Raw genomic sequence first — 12,471 nt, 5'->3', positions numbered from 1 at the left:
CAGCTGCTTTCGAGCCACCGAACCAGGTCAGCAGAGATGCTCTAGAGGCAGAGAACCAGGTCAGCAGAACTGCTTTAGAGACAGAGAACCAAGTCAGCAGAGCTCTTTAGAGGGAGAGAACCAGGTCAGCAGAGCTGCTCTAGAGCCAGAGAACCAAGTCAGCTGAGCTGCTTTAGAGCCGGACAACCAGATCAGCAGAGCTGCTCTGGAGCCTAAGAACCAGGTCAGCAGAGCTGCTCTAGAGCCAGAGAACCAGGTCAGCAGAGCTGCTGTAGAGCCAGAATAACCAGGTCAGCAGAGCTGCTGTAGAGCCAGAGAAACCAGGCCAGTAGAGCTGCTTTAGAGCAAGAGAACCAGGTCAGCGGTGCTGCTTTAGAGGGAGAGAACCAGGTCAGCAGAGCTGCTTTGGAACCAATGGACTAGGTCAGCAGAGCTGCTCTAGAGCCAGAGAACCAGGTCAGCAGAACTGCTTTAGAGCCATAGAACCAGGTCAGCAGAGCTGCTTTAGAGCAAGAGAACCAGGTCAGCAGAGCTGTTGTAGAGCCAGAGAAACCAGGTCAGCAGAGCTGCTTTAGAGGGAGAGAACAAGGTCAGCAGAGCTGCTTTATAGCGAGAGAACCAGGTCAGCAGAGCTGCTCCAGAGCCAGAGAAGGAAGTCAGCAGAGCTACTTTAGAGCCATAGAACCTGGTCAGCAGAGCTGCTTTAAAACCAGAAAACCAGGTGAGCAGAGCTGCTCTACAGCGTAAGAACCAGGTGAGCAGAGCTGCTCTAGAGCCAGAGAACCAGGTCAGCAGACCTACTGTAGAGCCAGAGAAACCAGGTCAGCAGAGCTTCTTTTGAGGGAGAGAACCAGTTCAGTAGAGCTTCTCTAGAGCCAGAGAACCAGGTCAGCAGAGCTGCTGTAGAGCCAGAGAAACCAGGCTAGTAGAGCTGCTTTAGAGCAAGAGAACCAGGTCAGTATAGCTGCTTTAGAGGGAGAGAACCAGGTCAGCAGAGCTGCTCTAGAGGGAGAGAACCAGGTCAGCAGAGCTGCTCTAGAGCCAAGGGACCAGGTCAGCAGAGCTGCTGTAGAGCCAGAGAAACCAGGTCAGGAGAGCTGCTTTGGAGGGAGAGAACTAAGTCAGCAGAGCTGCTTTAGAGCCATAGAACCTGGTCAGCAGAGCTGCTTTAGAGGCAGAGAACCAGGTCATCAGAGCTGCTCTAGAGCCTAAGAACCAGGTCAGCAGAGCTGCTCTAGAGCCAGAGAACCAGGTCAGCAGAGCTGCTCTAGAGCCTAAGAACCAGGTCAGCAGAGCTGCTCTAGAGCCAGAGAACCAGGTCAGCAGAGCTGCTCTACAGCGTAAGAACCAGGTCAGCAGAGCTGCTCTAGAGCCAGAGAACCAGGTCAGCAGAGTTGCTCTAGAGCCAGAGAACCAGGTCAGCAGAGCTGCTGTAGAGCCAGAGAAACCAAGCCAGTAGAGCTGCTTTAGAGCAAGAGAACCAGGTCAGTAGAGCTGCTTTAGAGGGAGAGAACCAGGTCAGCAGAGCTGCTCTAGAGGGATAGAACCAGGTCAGCAGAGCTGCTCTAGAGCCAGAGAACCTTGTCAGTAGAGCTGCTTTAGAGCCATAGAACCGGGTCAGCAAAACTGCTTTAGAGCCAGAGAAACCAGGTCAGCAGAGCTGCTGTAGAGCCAGCGAAACCAGGCCAGTAGAGCTGCTTTAGAGCAAGAGAACCAGGTCAGCGGTGCTGCTTTAGAGGGAGAGAACCAGGTCAGCAGAGCTGCTTTGGAGCCAATGGACTAGGTCAGCAGAGCTGCTCTAGAGCCAGAGAACCAGGTCAGCAGAGCTGTTGTAGAGCCAGAGAAACCAGGTCAGCAGAGCTGCTTTAGAGGGAGAGAACCAGGTCAGCAGAGCTGCTTTAGAGCGAGAGAACCAGGTCAGCAGAGCTGCTCCAGAGCCAGAGAACGAAGTCAGCAGAGCTACTTTAGAGCCATAGAACCTGGTCAGCAGAGCTGCTTTAGAGCCAGAAAACCAGGTCAGCAGAGCTGCTCTACAGCGTAAGAACCAGGACATCAGAGCTGCTCTAGAACCAGAGAACCAGGTCAGCAGACCTACTGTAGAGCCAGAGAAACCAGGTCAGCAGAGCTTCTTTTGAGGGAGAGAACCAGTTCAGTAGAGCTGCTCTAGAGCCAGAGAACCAGGTCAGCAGAGCTGCTGAAGAGCCAGAGAAACCAGGCTAGTAGAGCTGCTTTAGAGCAAGAGAACCAGGTCAGTGGAGCTGCTTTAGAGGAAGAGAACCAGGTCAGCAGAGCTGCTCTAGAGGGAGAGAACCAGGTCAGCAGAGCTGCTCTAGAGCCAAGGGACCAGGTGAGCAGAGCTGCAACCAGGTCAGCAGAGCTGCTTTGGAGGGAGAGAACTACGTCAGCAGAGCTGCTTTAGAGCCATAGAACCTGGTCAGCAGAGCTGCTTTAGAGGCAGAGAACCAGGTCAGCTGAGCTGCTCTAGAGCCTAAGAACCAGGTCAGCAGAGCTGCTCTAGAGCCAGAGAACCAGGTCAGCAGAGCTGCTCTAGAGCCTAAGAACCAGGTCAGCAGAGCTGCTCTAGAGCCAGAGAAACAGGTCAGCAGAGCTGCTGTAGAGCCAGAGAAACCAAGTCAGTAGAGCTGCTTTAGAGGGAGAGAACCAGGTCAGCAGAGCTGCTCTAGAGGGAGAGAACCAGGTCAGCAGAGCAGCTCTAGAGCCAGAGAACCATGTCAGCAGAACTGCTTAAGAGCCATAGAACTGGGTCAGTAGAGCTGCTTTAGAGCCTGAGAACCAGGTCAGCAGAGCTGTTGTAGAGCCAGAGAGCCAGATCAGCAGAGCTGCTCTGTAGCCTAAGAACTAGGTCAGCAGAGCTGCTCTAGAGCCAGAGAGCCAGGTCAGCAGACCTGCTGTAGAGCCAGAGAAACCAGGTCAGCAGAGCTGCTTTAGAGGGAGAGAACCAGGTCAGCAGAGCTGCTTTAGAGCCAGAGAACCAGGTCAGCAGAGTTGCTCTAGAGCCAGAGAACCAGGTCAGCAGAGCTGCTGTAGAGCCAGAGAAACCAGACCAGTAGAGCTGCTTTAGAGAAAGAGAACCAGGTCAGCAGAGCTGCTTCAGAGGGAGAGAACCAGGTCAGCAGAGCTGCTCTGGAGCCAAGGGACTAGTTCAGCAGAGCTGCTCTAGAGCCAGAGAACCAGGTCAGCAGAACTGCTTTAGAACCATAGCACCGGGTCAGCAGAGCTGCTTTAGAGCCAGAGCACCACGTCAGCAGAGCTGTTGTCGTGCCAGAGAACCAGGTCAGCAGAGCTGCTCTAGAGCCAGAGAACCTTGTCAGCAGAGCTGCTTTAGAGCCATAGAACCGGGTCAGCAGAACTGCTTTAGAGCCAGAGAAACCAGGTCAGCAGAGCTGCTTTAGAGGGGGAGAGCCAGGCCAGCAGAGCTGCTTTAGAGGGAGAGAACCAGGGCAGCAGAGTTGCTCTAGAGCCAGAGAACCAGGTCAGCAGAGCTGCTGTAGAGCCAGAGAAACCAGGCCAGTAGAGCTGCTTTAGAGCAAGAGAACAAGGTCAGCAGAGCTGCTTTAGAGGGAGAGAACCAGTTCTGCAGAGCTGCTGTAGAGCCAGAGAAACCAGGTCAGCAGAGCTGCTCTAGAGGCCGATAACCAGGTCAGCAGAGCTGCTGTAGAGCCGGAGAAACCAGGTCAGCAGAACAGCTTTAGAGGCAGAGAACCAGGTCAGCAGAGCTGCTCTAGAGCCAGAGAACCAGGTCAGCACAGCTGCTTTAGAGCCACCGAACCAGGTCAGCAGAGCTGCTCTAGAGGCAGAGAACCAGGTCAGCAGAACTGCTTTAGAGCCAGAGAACCAAGTCAGCAGAGCTCTTTAGAGGGAGAGAACCAGGTCAGCAGAGCTGCTCTAGAGCCAGAGAACCAAGTCAGCTGAGCTGCTTTAGAGCCAGAGAACCAGATCAGCAGAGCTGCTCTGGAGCCTAAGAACCAGGTCAGCAGAGCTTCTCTAGAGCCAGAGAGCCAGGTCAGCAGAGCTGCTGTAGATCCAGAGAAACCAGGTCAGCAGAGCTGCTGTAGAGCCAGAGAAACCAGGCCAGTAGAGCTGCTTTTGAGCAAGAGAACCAGGTCAGCGGTGCTGCTTTAGATGGAGAGAACCAGGTCAGCAGAGCTGCTTTGGAGCCAATGGACTAGGTCTGCAGAGCTGCTCTAGAGCCAGAGAACCAGGTCAGCAGAACTGCTTTAGAGCCATAGAACCAGGTCAGCAGAGCTGCTTTAGAGCAAGAGAACCAGGTTAGCAGAGCTGTTGTAGAGCCAGAGAAACCAGGTCAGCAGAGCTGCTTTAGAGGGAGAGAACCAGGTCAGCAGAGCTGCTTTAGAGTGAGAGAACCAGGTCAGCAGAGCTGCTCCAGAGCCAGAGAACGAAATCAGCAGAGCTACTTTAGAGCCATAGAACCTGGTCAGCATAGCTGCTTTAGAGCCAGAAAACCAGGTCAGCAGAGCTGCTCTACAGCGTAAGAACCAGGTCAGCAGAGCTGCTCTAGAGACAGAGAACCAGGTCAGCAGAGCTGCTGTAGAGCCAGAGAAACCAGGCTAGCAGAGCTGCTTTAGAGCAAGAGAACCAGGTCAGTAGAGCTGCTTTAGAGGGAGAGAACCAGGCCAGCAGAGCTGCTCTAGAGGGAGAGAACCAGGTCAGCAGAGCTGCTTTAGAGGGAGAGAACTAAGTCAGCAGAGCTGCTTTAGAGCCTAAGAAACAGGTCAGCAGAGCTGCTCTAGAGCCAGAGAAACAGGTCAGCAGAGCTGCTGTAGAGCCAGAGAAACCTAGTCAGTAGAGCTGCTCTAAAGCCTAAGAACCAGGTCAGCAGAGCTGCTCTAGAGCCAGAGAACCAGGTCAGCAGAGCTGCTCTAGAGCCTAAGAACCAGGTCAGCAGAGCTGCTCTAGAGCCAGAGAAACAGGTCAGCAGAGCTGCTGTAGAGCCAGAGAAACCAAGTCAGTAGAGCTGCTTTAGAGGGAGAGAACCAGGTCAGCAGACCTGCTTTAGAGCCAGAGAACGAGGTCAGCAGAGCTGCTCTAGAGCCAGAGAACGAAGTCAGCATAGCTACTTTAGAGCCATAGAACCTGGTCAGCAGAGCTTCTCTACAGCGTAAGAACCAGGTCAGCAGAGCTGCTCTAGAGCCAGAGAACCAGGTCAGCAGAGTTGCTCTAGAGCCAGAGAACCAGGTCAGCAGAGCTGCTGTAGAGCCAGAGAAACCAGGCCAGTAGAGCTGCTTTAGAGCAAGAGAACCAGGTCAGTAGAGCTGCTTTAGAGGGAGAGAACCAGGTCAGCAGAGCTGCTCTAGAGCCAGAGAACCAAGTCAGCTGAGCTGCTTTAGAGCCAGAGAACCAGGTCAGCAGAGCTGCTCTAGAGCCAGAGAACCAGGTCAGCAGAGCTTCTGTAGAGCCAGAGAAACCAGGTCAGCAGAGCTGCCGTAGAGGCAGAGAAACCAGGCCAGTAGAGCTGCTTTAGAGCAAGAGAACCAGGTCAGCAGTGCTGCTTTAGAGGGAGAGAACCAGGTCAGCAGAGCTGCTTTGGAGCCAATGGACTAGGTCAGCAGAGCTGCTCTAGAGCCAGAGAACCAGGTCACCAGAACTGCTTTAGAGCCATAGAACCAGGTCAGCAGATCTGCTTTAGAGCAAGAGAACCAGGTCAGCAGAGCTGTTGTAGAGCCAGAGAAACCAGGTCAGCAGAGCTGCTTTAGAGGGAGAGAACCAGGTCAGCAGAGCTGCTTTAGAGCCAGAGAAACCAGGTCAGCAGAGCTGCTCTAGTGGGATAGAACCAGGTCAGCAGAGCTGCTCTAGAGCCAGAGAACCTTGTCAGCAGAGCTGCTTTAGAGCCATAGAACCGGGTCAGCAGAACTGCTTTAGAGCCAGAGAACCAGGTCAGCAGAACTGCTTTAGAGCCATAGAACCGGGTCAGCAGAGCTGCTTTAGTGCCAGAGAACCAGGCCAGCAGAGCTGCTTTAGAGCCAGAGAACCAGGTCAGCAGAGCTGCTTTAGAGCCAGAGAAACCAGGCCAGTAGAGCTGCTTTAAAGCAAGAGAACCAGGTCAGCAGTGCTGCTTTAGAGGGACAGTCAGCAGAGCTGCTTTGGAGCCAATGGACTAGGTCAGCAGAGCTGCTCTAGAGCCAGAGAACCAGGTCAGCAGAGCTGCTTTAGAGCCAGAGAAACCAGGCCAGTAGAGCTGCTTTAGAGCAAGAGAACCAGGTCAGCAGAGCTGCTTTAGAGCAAGAGAACCAGGTCAGCAGAGCTGTTGTAGAGCCAGAGAAACCAGGTGAGCAGAGCTGCTTTAGAGGGAGAGAACCAGGTCAGCAGAGCTGCTTTAGAGCCAGAGAACCAGGTCAGCAGAGCTGCTCTAAAGCCAGAGAACGAAGTCAGCAGAGCTACTTTAGAGCCATAGAACCTGGTCAGCAGAGGTGCTTTAGAGCCAGAGAAACAGGTCAGCAGAGCTGCTCTACAGCGTAAGAACCAGGTCAGCAGAGCTGCTCTAGAGCCAGAGAACCAGGTCAGCAGAGTTGCTCTAGAGCCAGAGAACCAGGTCAGCAGAGCTGCTGTAGAGACAGAGAAACCAGGCCAGTAGAGCTGCTTTAGAGCAAGAGAACCAGGTCAGTAGAGCTGCTTTAGAGGGAGAGAACCAGGTCAGCAGAGCTGCTTTAGAGGGGGAGAGCCAGGCCAGCAGAGCTGCTTTAGAGGGATAGAACCAGGTCAGCAGAGCTGCTCTAGAGTTAGAGAACCTTGTCAGCAGACCTGCTTTAGAGCCATAGAACCGGGTCAGCAGAACTGCTTTAGAGCCAGAGAAACCAGGTCAGCAGAGCTGCTTTAGAGGGGGAGAGCCAGGCCAGCAGAGCTGCTTTAGAGGGAGAGAACCAGGGCAGCAGAGTTGCTCTAGAGCCAGAGAAGCAGGTCAGCAGAGCTGCTGTAGAGCCAGAGAAACCAGGCCAGTAGAGCTGCTTTAGAGCAAGAGAACCAGGTCAGCAGAGCTGCTTTAGAGGGAGAGAACCAGGTCTGCAGAGCTGCTGTAGAGCCAGAGAAACCAGGTCAGCAGAGCTGCTCTAGAGGCCGATAACCAGGTCAGCAGAGCTGCTGTAGAGCCGGAGAAACCAGGTCAGCAGAACAGCTTTAGAGGTAGATAACCAGGTCAGCAGAGCTGCTCTAGAGCCAGAGAACCAGGTCAGCACAGCTGCTTTCGAGCCACCGAACCAGGTCAGCAGAGCTGCTCTAGAGGCAGAGAACCAGGTCAGCACAACTGCTTTAGAGCCAGAGAACGAGGTCAGCAGAGCTGCTCTAGAGCCAGAGAACGAAGTCAGCATAGCTACTTTAGAGCCATAGAACCTGGTCAGCAGAGCTTCTCTACAGCGTAAGAACCAGGTCAGCAGAGCTGCTCTAGAGCCAGAGAACCAGGTCAGCAGAGTTGCTCTAGAGCCAGAGAACCAGGTCAGCAGAGCTGCTGTAGAGCCAGAGAAACCAGGCCAGTAGAGCTGCTTTAGAGCAAGAGAACCAGGTCAGTAGAGCTGCTTTAGAGGGAGAGAACCAGGTCAGCAGAGCTGCTCTAGAGGGAGAGAACCAGGTCAGCAGAGCTGCTCTAGAGCCACAGAACCATGTCAGCAGAACTGCTTAAGAGCCATAGAACTGGGTCAGTAGAGCTGCTTTGGAGCCTGAGAACGAGGTCAGCAGAGCTGCTGTAGAGCCATAGAAACCAGATCAGTAGAGCTGCTTTAGAGAAAGAGAACCAGGTCAGCAGAGCTGCTTCAGAGGGAGAGAACCAGGTCAGCAGAGTTGCTCTAGAGCCAGAGAACCAGGTCAGCAGAGCTGCTGTGGAGCCAAAGAAACCAGACCAGTAGAGCTGCTTTAGAGAAAGAGAACCAGGTCAGCAGAGCTGCTTCAGAGGGAGAGAACCAGGTCAGCAGAGCTGCTCTGGAGCCAAGGGAGTAGTTCAGCAGAGCTGCTCTAGAGCCAGAGAACCAGGTCAGCAGAACTGCTTTAGAGCCATAGCACCGGGTCAGCAGAGCTGCTTTAGAGCCAGAGAACCAGGTCAGCAGAGCTGTTGTAGAGCCAGAGAACCAGGTCAGCAGAGCTGCTCTAGAGCCAGAGAACCTTGTCAGCAGAGCTGCTTTAAAGCCATAAAACCGGGTCAGCAGAACTGCTTTAGAGCCAGAGAAACCAGGTCAGCAGAGCTGCTTTAAAGGGAGAGAACCAGGGCAGCAGAGTTGCTCTAGAGCCAGAGAACCAGGTCAGCAGAGCTGCTGTAGAGCCAGAGAAACCAGGCCAGTAGAGCTGCTTTAGAGCAAGAGAACCAGGTCAGCAGAGCTGCTTTAGAGGGAGAGAACATGTTCTGCAGAGCTGCTGTAGAGCCAGAGAAACCAGGTCAGCAGAGCTGCTCTAGAGGCCGATAACCAGGTCAGCAGAGCTGCTGTAGAGCCGGAGAAACCAGGTCAGCAGAACAGCTTTAGAGGCAGAGATCCAGGTCAGCAGAGCTGCTCTAGAGCCAGAGAACCAGGTCAGCACAGCTGCTTTAGAGCCACCGAACCAGGTCAGCAGAGCTGCTCTAGAGGCAGAGAACCAGGTCAGCAGAACTGCTTTAGAGCCAGAGAACCAAGTCAGCAGAGCTCTTTAGAGGGAAAGAACCAGGTCAGCAGAGCTGCTCTAGAGCCAGAGAACCAAGTCAGCTGAGCTGCTTTAGAGCCAGAGAACCAGATCAGCAGAGCTGCTCTGGAGCCTAAGAACCAGGTCAGTAGAGCTGCTCTAGAGCCAGAGAACCAGGTCAGCAGAGCTGCTGTAGAGCCAGAGAAACCAGGTCAGCAGAGCTGCTGTAGAGCCAGAGAAACCAGGCCAGTAGAGCTGCTTTAGAGCAAGAGAACCAGGTCAGCGGTGCTGCTTTAGAGGGAGAGAACCAGGTCAGCAGAGCTGCTTTGGAGCAAATGGACTAGGTCAGCAGAGCTGCTCTAGAGCCATAGAGCCAGGTCAGCAGAGCTGCTTTAGAGCAAGAGAACCAGGTCAGCAGAGCTGCTCCAGAGCCAGAGAACGAAGTCAGCAGAGCTACTTTAGAGCCATAGAACCTGGTCAGCAGAGCTGCTTTAAAACCAGAAAACCAGGTCAGCAGAGCTGCTCTACAGCGTAAGAACCAGGTGAGCAGAGCTGCTCTAGAGCCAGAGAACCAGGTCAGCAGACCTACTGTAGAGCCAGAGAAACCAGGTCAGCAGAGCTTCTTTTGAGGGAGAGAACCAGTTCAGTAGAGCTTCTCTAGAGCCAGAGAACCAGGTCAGCAGAGCTGCTGTAGAGACGGAGAAACCAGGCTAGTAGAGCTGCTTTAGAGCAAGAGAACCAGGTCAGTATAGCTGCTTTAGAGGGAGAGAACCAGGTCAGCAGAGCTGCTCTAGAGGGAGAGAACCAGGTCAGCAGAGCTGCTCTAGAGCCAAGGGACCAGGTCAGCAGAGCTGCTGTAGAGCCAGAGAAACCAGGTCAGGAGAGCTGCTTTGGAGGGAGAGAACTAAGTCAGCAGAGCTGCTTTAGAGCCATAGAACCTGGTCAGCAGAGCTGCTTTAGAGGCAGAGAACCAGGTCAGCAGAGCTGCTCTAGAGCCTAAGAACCAGGTCAGCAGAGCTGCTCTAGAGCCAGAGAACCAGGTCAGCAGAGCTGCTCTAGAGCCTAAGAACCAGGTCAGCAGAGCTGCTCTAGAGCCAGAGAACCAGGTCAGCAGAGCTGCTCTACAGCGTAAAAACCAGGTCAGCAGAGCTGCTCTAGAGCCAGAGAACCAGGTCAGCAGAGTTGCTCTAGAGCCAGAGAACCAGGTCAGCAGAGCTGCTGTAGAACCAGAGAAACCAGGCCAGTAGAGCTGCTTTAGAGCAAGAGAACCAGGTCAGTAGAGCTGCTTTAGAGGGAGAGAACCAGGTCAGCAGAGCTGCTCTAGAGGGATAGAACCAGGTCAGCAGAGCTGCTCTAGAGCCAGAGAACCTTGTCAGTAGAGCTGCTTTAGAGCCATAGAACCGGGTCAGCAAAACTGCTTTAGAGCCAGAGAAACCAGGTCAGCAGAGCTGCTGTAGAGCCAGCGAAACCAGGCCAGTAGAGCTGCTTTAGAGCAAGAGAACCAGGTCAGCGGTGCTGCTTTAGAGGGAGAGAACCAGGTCAGCAGAGCTTCTTTGGAGCCAGAGAACCAGGTCAGCAGAACTGCTCTAGAGCCATTGAGCCAGGTCAGCAGAGCTGCTTTAGAGCAAGAGAACCAGGTCAGCAGAGCTGTTGTAGAGCCAGAGAAACCAGGTCAGCAGAGCTGCTTTAGAGGGAGAGAACCAGGTCAGCAGAACTGCTTTAGAGCGAGAGAACCAGGTCAGCAGAGCTGCTCCAGAGCCAGAGAACGAAGTCAGCAGAGCTACTTTAGAGCCATAGAACCTGGTCAGCAGAGCTGCTTTAGAGCCAGAAAACCAGGTCAGCAGAGCTGCTCTACAGCATAAGAACCAGGACATCAGAGCTGCTCTAGAACCAGAGAACCAGGTCAGCAGACCTACTGTAGAGCCAGAGAAACCAGGTCAGCAGAGCTTCTTTTGAGGGAGAGAACCAGTTCAGTAGAGCTGCTCTAGAGCCAGAGAACCAGGTCAGCAGAGCTGCTGAAGAGCCAGAGAAACCAGGCTAGTAGAGCTGCTTTAGAGCAAGAGAACCAGGTCAGTGGAGCTGCTTTAGAGGGAGAGAACCAGGTCAGCAGAGCTGCTTTAGAGGGAGAGAACCAGGTCAGCAGAGCTGCTCTAGAGCCAAGGGACCAGGTGAGCAGAGCTGCTGTAGAGCCAGAGAAACCAGGTCAGCAGAGCTGCTTTGGAGGGAGAGAACTACGTCAGCAGAGCTGCTTTAGAGCCATAGAACCTGGTCAGCAGAGCTGCTTTAGAGGCAGAGAACCAGGTCAGCTGAGCTGCTCTAGAGCCTAAGAACCAGGTCAACAGAGCAGCTCTAGAGCCAGAGAACCATGTCAGCAGAACTGCTTAAGAGCCATAGAACTGGGTCAGTAGAGCTGCTTTAGAGCCTGAGAACCAGGTCAGCAGAGCTGTTGTAGAGCCAGAGAGCCAGATCAGCAGAGCTGCTCTGTAGCCTAAGAACTAGGTCAGCAGAGCTGCTCTAGAGCCAGAGAGCCAGGTCAGCAGACCTGCTGTAGAGCCAGAAAAACCAGGTCAGCAGAGCTGCTTTAGAGGGAGAGAACCAGGTCAGCAGAGCTGCTTTAGAGCCAGAGAACCAGGTCAGCAGAGTTGCTCTAGAGACAGAGAACCAGGTCAGCAGAGCTGCTGTAGAGCCAGAGAAACCAGGTCAGCAGAGCTGCTTTAGAGGGAGAGAACCAGGTCAGCAGAGCTGCTTTAGAGCCAGAGAACCAGGTCAGCAGAGTTGCTCTAGAGCCAGAGAACCAGGTCAGCAGAGCTGCTGTAGAGCCAGAGAAACCAGGTCAGCAGAGCTGCTTTAGAGGGAGAGAACAAGGTCAGCAGAGCTGCTTTATAGCGAGAGAACCAGGTCAGCAGAGCTGCTCCAGAGCCAGAGAAGGAAGTCAGCAGAGCTAATTTAGAGCCATAGAACCTGGTCAGCAGAGCTGCTTTAAAACCAGAAAACCAGGTGAGCAGAGCTGCTCTAGAGCCAGAGAACCAGGTCAGCAGACCTACTGTAGAGCCAGAGAAACCAGGTCAGCAGAGCTTCTTTTGAGGGAGAGAACCAGTTCAGTAGAGCTTCTCTAGAGCCAGAGAACCAGGTCAGCAGAGCTGCTGTAGAGCCAGAGAAACCAGGCTAGTAGAGCTGCTTTAGAGCAAGAGAACCAGGTCAGTATAGCTGCTTTAGAGGGAGAGAACCAGGTCAGCAGAGCTGCTCTAGAGGGAGAGAACCAGGTCAGAAGAGCTGCTCTAGAGCCAAGGGACCAGGTCAGCAGAGCTGCTGTAGAGCCAGAGAAACCAGGTCAGGAGACCTGCTTTGGAGGGAGAGAACTAAGTCAGCAGAGCTGCTTTAGAGCCATAGAACCTGGTCAGCAGAGCTGCTTTAGAGGCAGAGAACCAGGTCATCAGAGCTGCTCTAGAGCCTAAGAACCAGGTCAGCGGTGCTGCTTTAGAGGGAGAGAACCAGGTCAGCAGAGCTGCTTTGGAGCAAATGGACTAGGTCAGCAGAGCTGCTCTAGAGCCATAGAGCCAGGTCAGCAGAGCTGCTTTAGAGCAAGAGAACCAGGTCAGCAGAGCTGCTCCAGAGCCAGAGAACGAAGTCAGCAGAGCTACTTTAGAGCCATAGAACCTGGTCAGCAGAGCTGCTTTAAAACCAGAAAACCAGGTCAGCAGAGCTGCTCTACAGCGTAAGAACCAGGTGAGCAGAGCTGCTCTAGAGCCAGAGAACCAGGTCAGCAGACCTACTGTAGAGCCAGAGAAACCAGGTCAGCAGAGCTTCTTTTGAGGGAGAGAACCAGTTCAGTAGAGCTTCTCTAGAGCCAGAGAA

This window comes from Triturus cristatus, chromosome 1_1 (genome assembly GCF_964204655.1).
Source record: "Triturus cristatus chromosome 1_1, aTriCri1.1, whole genome shotgun sequence".
NCBI classification, from domain to species: domain Eukaryota; kingdom Metazoa; phylum Chordata; class Amphibia; order Caudata; family Salamandridae; genus Triturus; species Triturus cristatus.
Note: the sequence above shows the minus strand (reverse complement) of the source record.